Here is a 19,804-nt window from a genome sequence, read left to right on the forward strand (position 1 = left end):
ACTCACCCCAGGCCCTTTGCTGGAACGCAGACTCAGGGGCCAGGATGGACCTTGCCCTCACTCTGGGGTAAGGGTGGTGGTGGGTGTGACCGTGGGTGGGGCCCATGTCAAGGAAACTGGAAGGAACTCTCCCTGGGGATGGGAGGGGCAGTGTGCTCCACCTACCCCTTGGGGTGAGAAGGAGGGAGCTTATGTGATCTGAGCCCCTGGATTTTCTTCCCACGGCTGGAGTGACATTTCTGGAAAGATCGGACTGACTGAAATTAGGAATTTGAAGATACTCAGCATTCCCTCTTCCTGTTGCAGCAGATTAGCCACTGACAATTCCCACTCCCTCAACATTTGTGTACACACACACACACACACACACACTCACACACTGAGAGCTGTGCCTGAGCTGAAGCAAAGCTGGGTTCTGGCCAGACGCCCCCACTGGCTGCTCCCAGCATCCTCCCCTCTCCTGCGTCTTCTCCCCTCTGCCAAAGGGGTCTACACACACACACACACACACACACACACACACACACACACACACACTCAATCAAGAGGTGCAGAGTGGAATGGCAGGGGAGGAGCTGCAGGGGGATGAAGACAGGTGAAGACAGAATCCAGCAAGTGTGACAGTGTGCTTTAGGCTGAAAAATCCAGCTGATCAACCGTGAGTTAAACCGTGGTGGTAACAAAAGGCCTATGGCTGTGCTAGGCTAGTAGGCTAAGTCAGGCAGGATTCAGTGGCTGGCTGTGCCCCAGTCAGGTACCTCCCTGGGTACCTTGTGCAGTAACCACTTGGAGGTCTCACAGTCAGCAACGGAGTACTCAAAGGTACAGTGAATAATTGAATGCGCGAGAAGCTGTGGTCCCAGGGAGCTGGGGATCCTTAGATGGGGACAGCAGACCAGACGGGGCTCAGGCTTGTCCCTGGAGCATCACTCTGTCTCCAGCTGGAGGTTGTGATGAGCGCTGGCTGGCTGGAACCCGACTGGATCCTGGGAGAGAAACCACTTCTAATCCTCCTGAGGATCAACAGTCTATCTGCTTGGTGCTTCTGACCTGGAAGCAGGAAGCCTCTCGTGGGGTCGGGTTGGCTGGAGGTAGGCACATCTGGCTAGGCAAGGAGCCAGAGCCCCTGCGATGGAGGGGCTGGGGCGGAGGAGGAAGCTGTGATTCTTTATAGCATTCCTGTAGCTCTTACCTGCCCACAGCTGCCTTTCCTGCCTCACATCCAAGGCCAGCTGCACGACACCCCTCACATGCATGGATGCCTTTGGAAATACCACGTTCCAAAAAGAAACTTCAGAATACACTACCTTGTCATGTATTCACATACATGCATGCACACGTGCACGAACCATATACATGTACAAACATGCGCATATGAGTTAGGACTCAGGGCCAAGGCAGGTCTGGTCCCTACTCTGCTACTTACTAGCTGTGTAGCATTGGGCAAGTTGCTTTACCTCTCTGGGCTACAGTTGCCTTCTCTGAGAGAGAGTGAAGTGAGGTGGTCTCTGAGAGCAGAGGATGTACGAGGGGGATGAAAAGTAGGAATCATCTTCTTCCATCCCTTCATTTTACAGGTGCACAATCAGAGTAGAAGGAGCTCAGAGGCTATGTCATCCACCCCTTCCTTAGAACACTGGGAGAAGTGAGGCCCAGATAGGGAAAGGAAGTGACTTGTCCTGGGGTACTTTAAAAAAAAAAAAAAATTAATTAATTTTTGGCTGCCTTGGGTCTTCGTTGCTGCATGCAGGCTTTTTCTAGTAGCGGCGCGTGGGCTTCTCATCGCGGTGGCTTCTCTTGTTGTGGAGCACGGGCTCTAGGTGCGTGGGCTTCAGTAGTTGTGGCACGTGGGCTCAGTAGTTGTGGCTCACGGACTTTGGAGCTCAGGCTCAGTAGTTGCGGTGCACGGGCTTAGTTGCTCCGTGGCATGTGGGATCTTCCCGGACCAGGGCTCGAACCCGTGTCCCTTGCATTGGCAGGTGGATTCCAACTTCTCCAAAACCAAAGTGGAGAGGAGGAAGACGGTGGGTAAGCAGTGAAGAAATGGGAACGCATGAGGCGACAAAGCCAGCATTGGTCATTCGGGGGTTGGAATGGCAGGAGGCGTGAGACTGTGGGTGTTGGCAGGCTGTCTCTGCAGCTAGGAGACTACAGGAGAGAAGTTCTGTGTGTGTATGTTTGGGAACACAGAGGCAGTGTTTGCTATGTACGGCTGCTAAGGGTGTAACTGTGAGCTTGGGCAAGTGGCTGGTATTGCTGTTTCAAATTGCTTGAGGTCAAAGCTTCAACCCTTTAAAATAGTTTTGTCAATGACCTGAAAGAACTGAGTCCACATTTTGTGTTTTTGGTGGATTTTCAGTCTGAGACACCTAGCTCAAACAAGAAGGTTTAATCTAGAGGTTCCCTGAGTGGTTTCATGGAGTGTTACTGTATTCCATGGAGTGTTCGGGGCGGCGGGGGAGGGGATGTTTGGAAAATGCTGGGGTTGACCAAGGCGTTGAGGTTTCCTTACTAAGTGTAAGTCTTCTTAGAGCCTTAAAGCTTTGTGAGTCTCCAGGTGAGGGCCTGCTGTGAAGCATCCCTCAAGCTGCTGGACCATGAATCCTTTTCCTTGGGGCTTAGCATCTCAGGAAGCCAGAATTTTATGGACCACCGTTTAGGAAACATTGTTTGAGTCCTAAGCATTTTTAAAGCCATAAAAATAAAGAAAAAAACGACCTTCTTATTTTTAGTATGAAAAACTTAACTCATGCCATTGATTTCAAGCAACATTTAAAAAGACTGTATTCAAAGATGATGATTTTAAGTAAATATAAAGACTGATTATTTTTTCAGTGATTCATAACATTTGTGATGAGACAGCATAGGACTTGTTCCTTGCGTTCTTCTGATTGAGCAGTTTTACGCTCGATGTCTGTTCTCTTATTTGACTTGGAAATTTAACATACATGTGTAACTTAAACGCTCAGGCTAGCATTTGTTCTATTCTGCCCAAACAACTCGAGGACTTGAACTTGCCCTGACTCCAATCTTTCCTCCTGACCTATATGCCATTGTTGTCCAACATCTTAGCTCTGTCTTATGTTTGGAAGCCCCCCAATTAGACATTACGACTACTGTTTTATACATCGGTGTTTATATAGATTTGTTCATGTGCTAACAACTTACCTTGCTTTCCTCATTCCTTCTTGCATTGCAGACATTAAAGTTTTCTTATTGAGGGTCTGTTGGTAACAAGCTGTGCTTTGTTTTGTCTACAAATTTCTTTAAATCACTTTATTCTTGAAGGATGGTTCTGTTTGGTATTAAAGCGAGGTGGATGGTTACTATCTCCAAAGTTTATTCCCTTCATCTATTAGATGTGGACAGTAAATAACTTCCTTAATGACCACATCAGGAGGTTCTTGGGAGGACCATTTGGCATAACAACTAAAAAGCTTTAAGCAATAAATGTCAGATTTTCTGTTTGTCCTCTGCTCCATAAGGAAACTTTGAAAGTTGTGTAAGACAGAGCTAACTTTCTCAGCAAACAGGCTCTTTGCCAAATTGTCCTGCACAGTGTTTCTCAACCTTGTTTTCATTATTGTCCTTGTAAGGAGACTTCTTAGGTATTTTTTCCTAATGACTTCTCCGTCATAAAATTTAATACTACAGATATAATGATATCTATTATGTACTGTATGTAAATCTGTGCTTTATACACAAGAAGAGTAAAGCTTTTTTTGCCCTGCCCCCTCCCCCCACCCAGTCCCTTTTTTGCTCCCTTTGGGGTCATATAACCTTCGTAGAGAATACAAGTCCTAGTGGCATTAGAAAATGAACAGCATTTTCAAGCCACAGCATTGCCTAAGCGTGAAAGGATCAGGCTTTGGAACTGGATAGACCTGAGATTGAATTCCTGCTCTGGCACTGACTAGCTGCATGTGTCACATTGGGCAAGTTACTTAACTTCTCGAAGCCTGTTTTAGAACTGAAATACGGTGACAGTAATTAAATGAGCATTTAGTATTAGACCTGTAATATAGTAACAGTTTAATAAATGTTAGTTATTAACTAACATTTCCAAATGAGTTTGCATTCCTTAACATTTTTCTTTTGTCATTTTATTATAAAAACAACACACACATGTTTTTAACATATGTAGCATGAAGGAAAAATAAGTTATCTAATTCCATCTCTCCCCCTCTCCAGACCCGACCCCACAGGAGGAAGAGCCTGTGGAGGTGCCTGGCTCAGTGGTCCAGTGGTCCAGAGCTCTCCCTGAGGGGCCCAAGGGGGAACCCTGGGGCTGGGGAGGCAGACAGAGGTCCTGGCAGACAGGTTCTCAGGGCAGCTATGCAGAGGCCACTACCGATGTCCAGCTACCTCTGAACACACTGGAGGAAGTTCCCCAAATGTCTGAAAGAAGTAGCCTGAAGACCTTTACCTTTCTCTAGGAGAGAGGTTCTCAAAATATGGTCCCCCAGGGCTTCCCTGGTGGCGCAGTTGTTGAGAGTCCGCCTGCCGATGCAGGGGACACGGGTTCGTGCCCCGGTCCGGGAGGACCGCGGCTGGGCCCGTGAGCCATGGCCGCTGAGCCTGCGCGTCCGGAGCCTGTGCTCCACAACGGGAGAGGCCACAACAGTGAGAGGCCCGCGTACCGCAAAAAAAAAAAAAAAAAAAAAAAAAAATTGTGGTCCCTGGACTGGCAGCATCAGCATTACTGGAGAATTTATTAAAGCTTCAAATATTTGGGCCCCCACCCAGATCCACTGAATCAGAAACTCTGGGTTTGGAGCCCAATTTGTATTTTATCAAGCCCTCCAGGTAATTCTGAGTTTGAGAACCATTGCTCTGGAACAAGTGTTCCCTCCCACAATGTCTCCTGGAGGGCAGGATTGCAAAAGGTCTGCTAAGGGAGGGGCTGGCTGAATCCCTCCTAAGGAGAAACAGGGGTTGGAAGTTTAGAAGGCTTTGAGCCAGAAGCCAACTGTGAATGCTTGAACATTCCTCTGAGACTTCTATTGCGGCTGGATTCTGTTCAAAAGAAGCTGTTACTTAGAGCTCAGTTTGGAGCTTGAACTGAACACAGTCACTGACAAATATGTACAGAAGTGTGCCTGTGTGTTGAGAATCTTTTTCTGCAGAATGCTGTTTTCTTTCTACATGAAACTAGAATGTCAAGGCCATGCCAATGTGTGGTTTAGGCAGAGGGTACATTGTATGTTTTGGCCCAAAGTGTTCCATGAACCCAAGGTTAATTTTGTGCTGGTCAACCTGACCCAGTCAGAAGAATGTTCAAAGTTTATCTAAAGTTAAGGTAGTTGAACCAATAATAGACTTTAGTTCCTCTGCTTTGTTGTTAAAAAGAAAAAAAAAATCAGTGGGATATAAGCTGCTTTCCTTCCACCAACCCTTAAACCTTGGGGCAGAGAGAGTGGTCCGTGAGGAATTAGGCCAGGGTACATGTAACAGGAAACCCCAAATGGCAGTGGCTTATACACATAAGGGTTTTATTTTCTCACATCAAAGAAGTCTGGTGGTAGGCAGTTCAAGGTCCATGGTTATCAAGATTCAGTCTCCTGGGACTTCCCTGGTTGCGCAGTGGTTAAGAAAACACCTGCCAATGCAGGGGACAAGGGTTCAAGCCCTGGTCCGGGAAGATCCCACATGCCACAGAGCAACTAAGCCCATGCGCTACAACAACTGAGCCTGTGCTCTGGAGCCCCCGAGCCACAGCTGCTGAGCCCGCGTGCCACAACTACTGAAGTCTGCGCTCCTAGAGCCCATGCTCCGCAACAAGAGAAGCCACCGCAATGAGAAGCCCGCGCACCGCAACGGAGAGTAGCCCCCACTCGCCGCAACTAGAGAAAGCCCGCGCACAGCAACAAGGACCCAACGCAGCCAAAAATAAATAAAATAAAATAAATTAATTTATATAAAAAAAGATTCAGGCTCCTTGTATATTTCTGCCCCGTCATCCTAGCTTGTGACTGCCATCCTCAGTGAAGGTCACCTCATTCCTAGAAAGCAGGACTGAGGAAGGGGGAAAGGAGGAGGAGAGGTAAAGAAGGGGAAAACAAAAGGGGGCCAGGGCTGCCTTCACTGTGCCTCCCAGGAAGCCCACACAGAACTACCTCTTACATCTCATTGGCCAGAAAACTAGTTGCAAAGGCATCTGGGAAATGTAGTTTTATTTCCAAAGGCAACGATCCCAGCTGTAAATCAGAGTTCTGTTACTAAGGAGGAAAGTGGACTGGATAGTGCGGTAAGCAGATAATAGCTTGTGCCCTATGTGAGACTGCTTCTATTGATGTACAGGATCTTCCAGGGGCTGAGGAAAGAGCACTTTATAAGGGCCGAGACTTGGCCACAGCCTTGAGATATTCTGAGACACAATCCTGTTTCTCAGCTTCTTGCAGGAGGGTGGAGAGGGGGCTCCCGTGCTGAGCTGTGCTCCAGGACCATCTCCATCCATCCCCAAGGGGCAAGTGCAGGGTTTTGGCCTCTCCCTCTCCTCATTCCCTGACAGCTTTGTACGCGATGTTTGCGTGCCCCCTTCCTCCATTTATGTATCCTGGATCCTCACTCGTCTTCCTCTGTTTCTATTTGGCAAATGTAGAGACTGAGGCTCAGGGAATGTAAGCAACTTTCCTGGCTGCAGAGCCACATTTTAGAACCGGATGTCTCAGGGTCTCCTATGTCATGATGAGTGCCAACGACCTTCTTGTACTCCTTTTATCTCCTAGCTGAGCCTGATCCCTTAGAAAAAGCTGGGCTGGGAACTCTGCCAGGATTTCTGGGGAGCTTTAATGGAATAATGGTGCATCTGACAATAGGACAGTGTGTCTTCTTTTTGGAGGCGGTGGTGGAGAGGTTACAGTTAAATAAGCTCTTAGGGGGCAAAATGTTCGAGGGATCTGGATGGGGTAGATATAAGGGCAGAGGTGCTGAGAAACCTTTAGCTTTGTGGAGGGGCTGCCTGAGAGAGCCCTTCTGACAATACTACTGAAGGGTAAAGTCATCATCAGCCCTTTCCAGCCCTATGTGGGCATCCTCTCTGGATCCTTTCCTCACTGGGAGGAAGGACTCTCATCCCACAGTTTGCTGGAGAGTGCTTTGGGAGAAATTTGGAGCCAGGTCGAAACTCTTGATCATAAGGATTTCAGTTCTTGGTGAATTGAGTCTTTGGGCCTGGATACTGCTCAGAGTTTGAGCAATCAAAGCCTTGGGCCTTGAGGGAGACTCAACAGAATTTGGCTTTAAAAATTAGAACGTGTGACAATAGGGGAATGGTTAGATGAATTCAGGTATGAAAGACCGTGTGGTAATTAAAGAAAAATAGGTATATAGACATAAAAACATCTCTGAGATGTACTGTAAAGTGAAGGAAAGTTGTAGAATAAATTTAAACATACACTAGTAAAGAGCCTTCTTCCAAATGCACATGTATGAAACTGTACCAAAAAGGTGCTTTGGGATTCCCACAAACCAGTAAGTGCCCTGAGTCTCACAGGGTTGCTGTGAGTGTTAAATGAGATAATATACGAATGTGCTTTGCAAAAGTTAAAGTGGGAGACACGTGTAAGGTAGAGGATATGAAACTATACTGTGCCATTCCATTCTTGCCCTTGCTACCAAACTGAATGTGGAATAAGGAAGAAAGGAGAAAACGGAGAGCTTGTTATAGGACAGACACTGTTCTCAGGACTTCTCATGCATTGCTTGCATGCACTACAACCCTACGGAGCAGGTATTATTATCATCCCCACGTCACCTGAGGAACTAAAGAATTTTAAGGTAATTTCCACAGTCATTCAGCTAGCAAGTTGCAGTCAGAGCTTCAGAGCGCTGTTGTCAGTTGTGATAACATGTTGAAATACCTTATACATATGTATGTTTTTACCATACGCTTCTTGCAGCAGTTTTGAGGAAGCCAAGATTTAAACCTCCAAGAATGAGTATGTGAAACTGATTCTAAATACTACTGAGTACTTACAGGCTTGTGCCCGGCAAAGGAATAACAGGAGCTAACATTTTCTGAGCATTTGCTGTGTGCAAGACACTCTTCTAAGGGCTTTACAGGTATTAATTTAATGCACACACTTTAGGTAGGAGGTACTATTACCCCAGTTTAACAGTTGAGAAAAGTGCTGCACAGAGGGTTTAAATAACTTGCCCAATGCAAAGATGTTTGAAATCTGGTCTCCACCCTCAGATCAATATGGGAGTAATAAATAATAAAACAGTGCAGTAAATGCTGCAGTGTTATATTTACAAAGTTCTAAAGGCGCTCAGAGAGGACCAATCCCTGCGAGGAGAAGATGTGACATTTTGTGTGGGATCCTGGAAGGTGGAAGTGAGCGAGATTACAGCAGGGGTGACTGCACGTGGAAGGCCCTGGGACTGAATCAGTGAGGCCCCCAATCCAAAGTCCCGGGTCAGAACCGAGTCGGGTGCCTACTGCAGCGCCGGCAAAGAAACGTGGCACCCGCTGTCTGAGGCTACTCTCCTGCAGGTTCCCACCCCACAGAACAGCACATCCCTGCGGGGGCGGGGGCGGGGGCGGGGCTCAGCTTCTGCTCCAGGCTCCAGCCACAAAGAGCCCCGCCTCACCTTGGACCACGTGATCGGCAAGGGGCAAACTGCGCTCCTGATAGGCTGAAATGGTAAGGGACCGTCTTGGAACGCAGAGCGATGATTGGTGGATAGGATAAACATGTAAGGGGGCTATCAGGATTGGTTGCCGCCTTCTCCGCCGTGGGAGGGCCGGGCAGAGACGCTTCTCGTAGAGAATTTTTCGGGTTAAAATGTCTGGAGCCTTCTATTCCCGCTACAGACTCCTGTGGAGACTTCCCGCCAAGTGTGCGTCACTTTACATCTTTGGAAACCAGATGTCTCTTAAGAAAATTATCCAGTCGTTCTCCACGGCTGTTCCCGCGGTGAGCGCTGCTCCGTCAGCGGAGCTTCTGATTGGCTGCTGTGGGATGGGGCGGGCTAGACAGGAGCCCGGCTTCCCGGCGTTCTCGCCAGCCCAGGGAGGACAGCGGCCCCAGGTGGTTTTCTGGCGCTATTGCCACCCGAAGTCCGCGCTTGGCTTGCTTGGCTCCCGGAGCCAAAGCTTTTTGACCTAGAAAGAGAAAGACCTAGACTCGAACAGATAACCAGCTATGCTGGGTGAGAGTGTGGACTCTCAGGGCTGACTGCCTGTGCTCGGCTTCAGCGTTACACTTTAGTCAGTTTCCTTTCTTTCTTGCCTGGGTGTCTAAAATAGGTATAATGATAATACCTACCTCAGGGGATTGCTGTGAAGTTTCAATTAATATGCTTAAGGTTCCCACAGTGCCAGGCACATAATAGGTGCATAATAGCTGGTGGAGATCTGTGAAAGAGTTATGTGGAGTTTGAAAGACCAGCCATTATTTCCCAGATTACTCTCTTTCTCTGTCTCTATCTCTGTCTGTGTCTCTCTCAGTTTCCACATCTGTAAATGGGACTAACAGCAGCACCTGCTTAATGAAACTGTGGATTAATTGAGATAATACTGGTAAAAATACCCAATATATAGTAGTCGGTAAATGTTGGCTTCTATTATTATTATCATTTAACTGTTATGATTACTGTTTCCATTCTTCCTCCCCCAGGCAAAAGGTCACTTCAGCCCGAGTTGGCCCCTCCGAAAGAGGAATAGTAGTTTACTTTGCCTGGAATTAGAGTCTATAAATCTATGACATTCACATGTTTGAAGACCAGACTTGGAAAATCTGTACACCCCTGTCCTGCCCATCATTTCCCTCACTATTTTAGGCACTGTCTTCTTAAGCCCCAGTTGGTACCCGAGAAGAGCATAACATTATTATCATTAACTCCTTTGGTGCAGGATTTGTTTATTGGACTATCTTTTAAGTTGACCCAAGTGTTGAACAGTATTTTGAGGGCAGGGACCACAGAATGACATGTGCTGATGGGGTAAGATAAGGTGTCAGGGGTCTGAAGGACCTAAGTCAACATATGCTCTAGGGTGAGCCTGTGATTGGGACCAGGGATGGTGAAGTGTGTGGTGGTGGTTGGGTGCAGGGCAGCCTGGAATCCTTGTGAGTCATGGGAAGAGCACTGGACTAAGACTCCGAGATTTGAACTCTGGATATAACTTAATCTCTCTGGCTGTGACTTTGGACGAGGCACTTATATTTTCTGAGGATTAGTTTCGTAGTTAGTAAGATAAAAATGTATACTCTTGATTGGTGCCTGGCACATAACAAGCAATCTATAAATACTAGTAATTGTTGTTATTATTGTTATTAATTCATCTTCAAAAATATGTTGAGGATTATGGGAAAATGCAGTCTATTAAGTTTTTATATACCAAGAATCATGGGTACCTGAGATCACCCAATGAGCAGTTGGGACTTTGGCAAGGGCAGTCCACTTTTCCTTTTCCACTTCCTACTTGTTATCTCCTCTTTTGTCTCTATTAAAAAAATCTATCTAGCAGGGGAAGTCACATAAGTGACCCAGTTTAATGAGGTCGTCATAATTCCTTGGATGCCTCCCTCCCCTACTGTAAATCTGACCAGCTCCCATCATCTTCCCCAGATACTCCCTTCCCTTTTGGCCTATAAGATGGGGCTCTAGTTAGAGCTTAGGCCCTGTGCATGGTGACCTCCATGTACCTTGGCAGCCCCAGGACCCTGGAGGTCTTCTTGGGGTGAATGGCTTAGTAATGGGAAGCCCAAAGTTTGCGGTGGTACTGCTGGGAGCAGGTGTGATGGGGGTGGGTGGGTAGGACAGTTGACATCCTCTCCAGTCATCCTATTCCGCTCACTCTGGGGTGCTATATCTCTCCCATTCTGAAGATGTATGTAGAGCTATTTCTCAGTTAAAAATAAAATAGAGGCAGAGTAGTGGAAAAATCTGGGGCTTTTGTGTTGGGCACAAAATTACATTTGAATCTAGTCCTTTACTGTGTGATCTCAGAGGAGTTGCTTATTTTCATAGTTTTCTTATTTATACAGTGAGAAATAATTGGAATACTACTAGCAGCAAAAAGGAATGAAGTATTGACAAATGGAGTAACATGGATGAATCTCAAGGTAATCATGCTGAGTGTAAGATGGCAGATAAAGAATATACACCGTCTGGTCTTATTTATATAAAATTCTAGAAAATGCACACTAGTCTGTTGCATCAGAAAGCAGCCCAGTGGTTGTCTGGGGACAATGAACTGGAAACGGGTGGAGGGAGGATTACAAAGGGCACAAGGAAGCTTATGGAGATGGTGGTTTCACAGGTGTATACATATATCAAAACCTATTACATTGCATACTTTAAATAAGTGCAGTTTATTGTATGTCAGTTCCTCAATAAGCTTATCAGAATGGGGATAATAAAACCTATTCATAAATAGTTGTGATGTTTTAATGAAGAAGACATGCTAAAGTGCCAGGAATTGCTAAAGCAATCAATAAAGGGCATTTTTATTCTCCCCCATTTTCACATATTTTAAAGAACAATATCAAAGCATTAGCTTTAGCGTCATATATTTATCTGACAAGGCCTATAAGTGGGCACCAACACTTCAAGTAATACAGGGTACATTTTTTTCCTGCTGTTTTGGGGGTCATGGGTATATATTATTATATAAGGATTAAATGAGACAATCATGAGAGGAACTTCGAGCAGTGCTGAGCATGTAGTAAACACTCAATATGTTTTGGTTTTTTTGACTATTAATCATTATTACAGACTTGATGGATGTCACAGAGCGAATGATCAGTAAATAATGGTGTAATTACAGTTATTTTGTTGCTATATTGGACAGACAGGAAAGACTTGCTAAAAGATCAAGGAAGTTAATTTCAAAAAAGGGTTTGCCTTTCCTGAGACTCCTTGATGGGGTTAGATTTTTGTATTTGGTGACAAATTGTGACATGTACCATCTGGAAGAAATTTGGTTAATGTCCTTTTCAGGAATATAATAACTCATCATGACTGTTAATAAGATAATATTGCAAGTTTTTGATGTATTCACAGTGATCAGTGAGTTCAGGTGGGAATAAATGGTCCCTGGTCCTAATGAAGTGGTACTAAAATTTGGGAGACATATCTTAGTGTCAGACATAAGCAGCTCCTGAGAAACTTGTCAAAATGCAGATTTGTGAGGCCTACCCATAAAGATTCTGACTCGGTGATTCTAGGATGGGCTAGGAAGTTGTATTTTATTATGCATACCCAGTTGATTTTGGTACAGGTATGCTGTAGACCATACTTTGTGAAGCACTCTCTAAGACATTTGAGACCTTGGACAGCGGTGATGCTAGCTCAAGATTTTCAGGACGCAGGACAGCTCCCAGCATCTCCAGCCCCGTACACAGTGGGAAATGAACTTCAATTCTCTATGGCAGCGGTCCCCAACCTTTTTGGTACCAGGGACCAGTTTCGTGGGAGACAGTGTTCCCACGGACCGGGGGCGGGGGTGGTTCAGGCGGTAATGCGAGCGACGGAGAGCGACGGGGAGTGGCAGACGAAGCTTTACTCGCTTGACTGCTGCTCACCTCCTGCTGGGTGGCCTGGTTCCTAACAGGCCGTGGGCCAGTACTGGCCCGTGGCCTGGGGGTTGGGGACCCCTGCTCTATGGGGCTTGCCCATTTTCCCAGAGAATTAAAAAGCCCAGGTCTCTAAAGTCTGCACTTTGGGAAATGAAAAGTTCTGGTTCCTGGTAGCAAATAAGGAGAAGGGGTACCTGGTACACCCTGTAGTAGAAAATATTGTAAGTCCAGGGTGCTTAACTTGGGAACTTTGGGGGAAGTTGGGGCACAGGTAGTCTCCAGAGGATCTGAGACCTTCCTGAGCTTGTATGCAAAATTTTGAGGAGGATTGTGGACATATATTTTAGTGGGTGGGGAAATTAACTTTGTCTCCATTTGAGGATGGAAATATTCTGGATCAATGAATATTTGTACTTTTATGTACAATTTATGTACTTTGATAGACCTCTTAAAATTTGTGTGGGTGACTAGAGAATTTTATTTAAGTTCCTCCTGGTTATTCAAGTACCTAACAACTATCTCTATCACTTCAGCTATGACAACATCAATAAAAACAAGTATGCGATCAATCCCTGAAGGCATCCAACTCTGGCATTTCAAGTCATAACTTGAAGTACTCTCAAGTGTTGTGATGGAGGTCCATTAAAGTTGGTACAGAATTGGATAGATCTCATCTTGGCTAATCTGGAAACTTTACATTACTAATATACTGTCTTATTATAGGCCACGGTTAATGTGGGAAATGAGGTTGTTGGGTGATTAAGGAGTTTTTTTTCTATATATCATTTGATCTTTAAGTGTTCTTATCCTTGATGGGTTTACAAGTAGACAAGTCAGTGGTTATGGAGTGTTGAGTTAGCTGATATTTGCAGCAGGTCAGACTATTTCTATAGACAAGGTGATGGCTATTAACAAAATTTCACTTAAAATACATCCCCAAAGGCAACCTTTAATAGTAGGCAAACCATCCCACATTCATCTGTCTGATGGTAGTCTGTAGCCTAATGTTCTAATACACATAATATATGTAAAGAGAAAGTCATTCTCTCAAAGGCATAGCTGATTTGAATGATGTGTCCTGAAAGCTGTTGTTTTTTGACTAGGAGAAGATCCTCTTGAGTCAGTGCCAATAAAACTTGAGCTACTCCTGTGGTAGAGAGGAGGGAGTGGAGCTGTTAATATGCTTCAGGAGACTAAGGGTATGCATTTGGGGGGCAGTTCGTGTCCATGACCCTGACCTTTTTCTTTCTGTGAGGAATAATGAGACAGAAATGATTGACTCAAGGCTCTTAGCAACTCAGCAAACCTTCTGAACTATCTGTGCTAATTTCAGAGTAAAGATAACCCAGATAGTTTCTTTTCTTGGCTTCTGTGACACCAGCTTCTCATGTTTGATTCCCTCCCTCCGGTCTCCCTGGATGCTCCCTTTTAATCTCTTAACTGGCTCCACCTTCTTTGCTTGACCTCCAGGCTCTTTCCTGGGTCCTCTTCTCTAGCTACCCTGTCTTCCTGGTGGATTTCATTTAGTCCCATTATGTTAATACCATCTATATGCAGATGACTCCCAAATGTTAGTCTCCAGTCTTGACCTTTCCTTGAGCTGCAGAGTCAAAAAGAAAACTGCCTACTTGATGTCAGACTGCCTCCCTGACTTGGAGGTCTGATAGGCATTTTAAATGTCATGGGCCCAAGCAGAACTCTTTATTCTCATCTTTTCCCTCTCCCTATACTCTTCTTCTCCCGGTCTCTTCTTGGAAAATGGCATCACCTTTTCCTACTTTTTAAGATAAAAACCTGGGGGTGGTTCCATTCTTTTCCTCACTTGTCCCATCCAGTTAATCAGTTCTATCTCCAAGATACGTCTCCAGTATATTCACTTCTTTCCATTTCTATAACTATCACGTTCAGGTTAAACAATCAACATCTCTCATCTGGACTTAAAAAAAATTATTTATTTTATTTATTTATTTTTGGCTGTGTTGGGTCTTCATTGCTGTGTGCAGGCTTTCTCTAGTTGTGGCAAGTGTGGGCTACTCTTCGTTGCGGTGCGTGGGCTTCTCATTGCGGTGGCTTCTCTTATTGCGGAGCACGGGTTCTAGACGTGTGGGCTTCAGTAGTTGTGGCACACGGGCTCAGTAGTTGTGGCTCGCGGGCTCTAGAGTGCAGGCTCAGTAGTTGTGGCACATGGCTTAGTTGCTCCGCGGCATGTGGGATCTTCCCGGACCGGGGAGCAAACCCGTGTCCCCTGCATTAGGCAGGTGGATTCTTGACAACTGTGCCACCAGGGAAGCCCTAGACTTTTAATGGCCTTTTAACTAGTCTCTCAGCTTCCATTTTTGTTCTACTCTAATCCTTTCTCCAAACAGCAGCCAAAATAAATGATAAATCGAATCATATCACCTCCCTTCTTAATACTCACCAATGACTTCTCATTGAATTTAGTATAAAATTCAGACTTCTTTCTTTCCATTGACATTATGACCCTACATTATACCATCATGTCCATCTCCCTAACTCACCTCTTTCTACTCTCTCTTGCTTTCTCTGCTCCAGCCACGTCGCCTTCTTTCAGTTCCTTAAATAAACCAAGTTTATCCCTACCTCAAAGCTTTTGCACTTATTTCTTCTTCCTGGAACATTCATATTCAAGAACTTCACATGGCTGCCTCCTTCTCAATATCCAGGCTTAAGCTCCAGTGTTATTTTCACAGAGAGAACATTTATTCGTGACAGAGAAATCATTCACTTATTTCTCCTTCAGTCACTATCTCTCTTGTCTCCTGGCTTCATTTTCGTAGTATTTATCATGTACTGGGTATAAATTTTATATGTCACATATTCAAACAAGCAAAAAGTGGTAATTTACTTGTTTTTAGTAATAATTGTACTGTCACAGACAGCCTTAAATTTCAGTGGCTAGACACAATAAAGTTGGTTTCTTGTGCATGGCACAGTCCCCTGTAGGGTGGGAGATTATTGGAGTGGAGACTGGGAAAGGGGTGTCAGATCTACTTCATGTCCACTCTGATCTCTTCTGAGTGGTTGAAGACTTCTGTCTCTGCTGACATCAGTCACTGAGGTTGTCATGCTACTCTGTCATCTAGTCAGTCCATGCCGGTCATCCAGCATCCTTTTTGTCCAAGGCAAGTTGCCTCTTCTGGTCCACTGGTGCTCTCTTAGACAACTCTGTACCCTTACTGGGATTAGGGAAAACCTTTTGATGCTCTTCTGTACCATTCTGTGCTGAAGGAGCCTGTTGGGGCAGGGGAAGGTCATGGTTGGAGGACAGTTCTATTGGGTTTTCTTTCTGCCTGAATATGCCAGCCTCCATTCTGCTCTGCTGGGAACAGTCCCTGCTGTGTGAGACATTTTGTGAGGTTTTAAGAAATTCTCTGCTCTCATTCCTGAACCTATTTAGGGGGCTCTATCAACACCCAACTGAAAATTCTTTTCTGAGAGGGAAGAAGGGGCCCTATCTTAGTGACCGTCACCAACCGTTTTCTCTCTTGCTTTTATCTACTAATTTTGAAGCTCTTTCCCTCAACTCAAAAAGGTCTTTGATCTCCTCTCTGAGTGGTGAGAAGACATCTCCACTCTTCTCCTTCCAAACTGCGTTTATGGGTAAACTGTGTGCCCTCTTCTTCCAGGCTTTGTCTTCTTGATGTTCGAAGCCAAGCTTTTTGAAACGAAACAGAACAAGGCAAAATAAAGCAAAGCGTTTCATCTTCAAACACCTTGATTTTCAATACTGTTGTCTCTTCTATGGAGAAAAAAATCTACGTACACACTCAAAGCCACTGAGAACAGTGCCAGTAAAAAGGGACCACTGCTTCTTAAAGGGCATGAGGAAGTGAAGTGTGGGGTGAGATGGGGTTGGCTGTGGCAATGAGAAACCTCAGTAAAGGTCTCAAAATATTACTCCTCCACCATGTCTTGTTGTGTGTGAGCTCTCTCCCCCAACAGAAAATAATCTACATGAGAGCAAAGACCTTGACAATCTTTTTTACCTATACATTCCTGGAGCCTAAAACAGTAAAAATTGTACTGTACAAAGTAAATAATTGCTAATTAAGCAATTTACAATGATTAACTGATATTTGCTAAATGAATGGAAGAAAGGCTTTGGCATTTTTCTCAGCCTTGGTTTAAGCTAGGACTTTGGTCTGCCCATCTCTTCCTAATTCTGTACCCCTTAAAAATGATTTGAATGATCATGAACTACCAACTAAATTGTGTTGACATTTGAGGAGCTCTTAGAAGACCCTGTCTTTAGACTCAGTCATATAAATACTCTATAGTCTGAATTCAAGTCCTTTTCTGAAGCACAGTTACCAGGACAGGCACCTGGATTGCTAATATGGACTTAAGAGTGTTTCTTCTAATGATAAGAACTGAAACAAAATGAGGTTTTGTTATCCAGAAATTAATATAATTTAAGAAGATAGAACTAAAATATACCCTGCTTTATTCTATAACCTATTTTCTTCACATTATTTTAACTTCTGTAGCATTAAAGTAGTTTGGGCATGGTAGTCATCTTACACAGATTAAAGCAACTTAATAAAATGCTGTTTTATATCGTTTAAAGGAAGTAAGTGCTTTACAAAATTTGGAGGGAGAAGGAAAAGAAAGGAAATCCACTTATTTTGAGGCTAAGATTTTGCGCCCTAGTCACAATCAGACCCTGATATGCACCCCTCCCTTCTTTTCCAAGGTCATCACCTAAAGTACCTTGCATGTGCCCAGCCTTCTCAGGCCATCTAGGTACTGCCATTTCTCCATCACCTTGGCCATGACATTCCTTCAGCCATTCTTCTACTTTAGGGCTCAGCCTAAATACCACCTGCTCTTTGTTACCCTACCTTCTCTTCCTACCCATCAGAATCAACTGTCCTTATTCCCATAGCATGCTTTTCATACATCTATTTAGCATGTGTTTCATTCTCCCTTGGGTTCGAGTGCATTCTTGAACCATGTGGTTCTCTCTTACTGGCCTGCAAGCCTCTGGGAGAGGCTCCACTCATCTCCACAGCACTCTGCACTCCACAGGTGCTCAGTTGTTAATGCTGTCATTGAACCAATGCTTATGTGTCTACCATGTTAAGGCACCCTTAATATAGCTAGGTAAACAAGGCTCTCTGCTTGTGACTAAACAAAAGTCAGTTTTACATTATTATTTTCAATTAAACAGACAGGTTTTATTTCAGCATTGCAAGACAGATGATTTTCTCTTTTTTTAATTCTTTAAATTTTAGATGTAGGACTTACACAGATGACTTTACTTTTTGATTATATGTCATCCCCAGATATATGAGATATATTCGTATTTCTGCCTATTCTCACTGTTCAGAAAAGAAGCTGAATCCTTCATACACGTGAACACAAAGAGACACTTCTTTCAGTTTGGCGGGAGGGGGTAGGGTTGACATTTTATATCTGTGTTCACCCTCTGCTATCTTAGTTTGAATTGCTTTATCAGGCAGAGAGTCCCTTTGGGAACATTTATTCATTGAATACGTATTTATTGAGTACCTTCTATGCATAATACCCTTCTTGTTATCTGTATTTACTCTTGGAATAAACTAGCACGAACCACCCACTCTTTTTTTTTTTTTTTTAAACATCTTTATTGGGGTATAATCGCTTCACAACGGTGTGTTAGTTTCTGCTTTACAATAAAGCGAATCAGTTATACACGGACATATGTTCCCATATCTCCTCCCTCTTGTGTCTCCCTCCCTCCCACTCTCCCCATCCCACCCCTCCAGGCCGTCACAAAGCACCGAGCTAATATCCCTGTGCCTTGCGGCTGCTTCCCCCTAGCTATCTACCTTACTACGTTTGTTAGTGTGTATATGTCCATGACTCTCTCTCGCTCTGTCAAAGCTCACCCTTCCCCCTCCCCATATCCTCAAGTCCGTTCTCCAGTAGGTCTGCGTCTTTATTCCTGTCTTACCCCTAGGTTCTTCATGACATTTTTTTTCCCTTAAATTCCATATATATGTGTTAGCATACGGTATTTGTCTTTTTCTTTCTGACTTACTTCACTCTGTATGACAGACTCTAGGTCTATCCACCTCATTACAAATAGCTCAATTTCATTTCTTTTTAAGGCTGAGTAATATTCCATTGTATATATGTGCCACATCTTCTTTATCCATTCATCCGATGATGGGCGCTTAGGTTGTTTCCATCTCCAGGCTATTGTAAATAGAGCTGCAATGAACATTTTGGTACATGAGTCTTTTTGAATTTTGGTTTTCTCAGGGTATATGCCCAGTAGTGGGATTGCTGGGTCATATGGTAATTCTATTTGTAGTTTTTTAAGGAACCTCCATACTGTTCTCCATAGTGGCTGAACCAATTTACATTCCCACCAGCAGTGCAAGAGTGTTCCCTTTTCTCCACACCCTCTCCAGCATTTATTGTTTCTAGATTTTTTGATGATGGCCATTCTGACTGGTGTGAGATGATATCTCATTGTAGTTTTGATTTGCATTTCTCTAATGATTAATGATGTTGAGCATTCTTTCATGTGTTTGTTGGCATTCTGTATATCTTTTTTGGAGAAATGTCTATTTAGGTCTTCTGCCCATTTTTGGATTGGGTTGTTTGTTCTTTTGTTATTGAGCTGCATGAGCTGCTTGTAAATTTTGGAGATTAATCCTTTGTCAGTTGCTTCATTTGCAAATATTTTCTCCCATTCTGAGGGTTGTCTTTTGGTCTTGATTATGGTTTCCTTTGCTGTGCAAAAGCTTTGAAGTTTCATTAGGTCCCATTTGTTTATTTTTGTTTTTATTTCCATTTCTCTAGTAGGTGGGTCAGAAAGGATCTTGCTGTGATTTATGTCATAGAGTGTTCTGCCTATGTTTTCCTCTAAGAGTTTGATAGTTTCTGGCCTTACATTTAGGTCTTTAATCCATTTTGAGCTTATTATTGTGTATGGTGTTAGGGAGTGATCTAATCTCATACTTTTACATGTACCTGTCCAGTTTTCCCAGCACCATTTATTGAAGAGGCTGTCCTTTCTCCACTGTACATTCCTGCCACCTTTATCAAAGATAAGGTGTCCATATGTGCGTGGGTTTATCTCTGGGCCTTCTATCCTGTTCCATTGATCTATCTTTCTGTTTTTGTGCCAGTACCATACTGTCTTGATTACTGTAGCTTTGTAGTATAGTCTGAAGTCAGGGAGCCTGATTCCTCCAGCTCCTTTTTTCGTTCTCAAGATTGCTTTGGCTATTCGGGGTCTTTTGTGTTTCCATACAAATTGCAAG

The 19,804-nt window shown here is 44.2% G+C and overlaps 1 long non-coding RNA gene across 5 annotated transcripts in view; it reads left to right on the plus strand.

The window, feature by feature from the left end:
* Nucleotides 1–1,066: 1,066 nt before the first annotated feature.
* The window catches only part of LOC149747768 (uncharacterized), a 145,518-nt gene continuing 126,780 nt past the window's right edge, over nt 1,067–19,804 (plus strand). For 3 of the 5 annotated variants that reach the window (XR_016395462.1, XR_016395460.1, XR_016395464.1), the window contains exons 1-3: nt 1,067–8,921; nt 10,995–11,072; nt 13,061–13,174. This is a non-coding gene — a long non-coding RNA (uncharacterized LOC149747768). The remainder of the gene's footprint in view (nt 8,922–10,994; nt 11,073–13,060; nt 13,175–19,804) is intronic. The other 2 variants (XR_016395461.1, XR_016395463.1) reach the window with 2 other exon arrangements.

The sequence above is a fragment of the Delphinapterus leucas genome, chromosome 13 (genome assembly GCF_059928025.1).
Source record: "Delphinapterus leucas isolate spDelLeu-1000000601 "Yukka" chromosome 13, BTC_Dleu_Yukka2, whole genome shotgun sequence".
Lineage (NCBI taxonomy): Eukaryota > Metazoa > Chordata > Mammalia > Artiodactyla > Monodontidae > Delphinapterus > Delphinapterus leucas.